Genomic DNA, 385 nt, shown 5'->3' with positions numbered 1-385 from the left:
ATCTTGACCAAGATATTCTTTCCGCGTCTTATCTATTTATACAAGTATTATGGAGACACGTGATACGCATAGGACAATTAGCAAATGCGTGTCAACACATCATCCATAACACCAATAGGTGTGCACAAAGGAACATCTGGATTTTTATACACTTTGCGTTCATGAAAGAGGAATGTCTCTAGAAACCTGAGAAACAGTCGTGATATCCATATCAAAAGAATGGGATAGAGGGAAGTTACATAGTGGTCATCGGACAGTATTCTGACCGGAAATGATGTGATGAAATGTAACGGGATCTGACCTTTAACCTGGCTGTTTCACCACCCAAACCGAAATCAGGTAAGGTTAAACGAGGCATCAGAGTAAATTATATGACCCCAATATG

This window comes from Penaeus monodon, chromosome 22 (genome assembly GCF_015228065.2).
Source record: "Penaeus monodon isolate SGIC_2016 chromosome 22, NSTDA_Pmon_1, whole genome shotgun sequence".
In the NCBI taxonomy this organism is placed as follows: Eukaryota; Metazoa; Arthropoda; class Malacostraca; order Decapoda; family Penaeidae; genus Penaeus; species Penaeus monodon.
Note: the sequence above shows the minus strand (reverse complement) of the source record.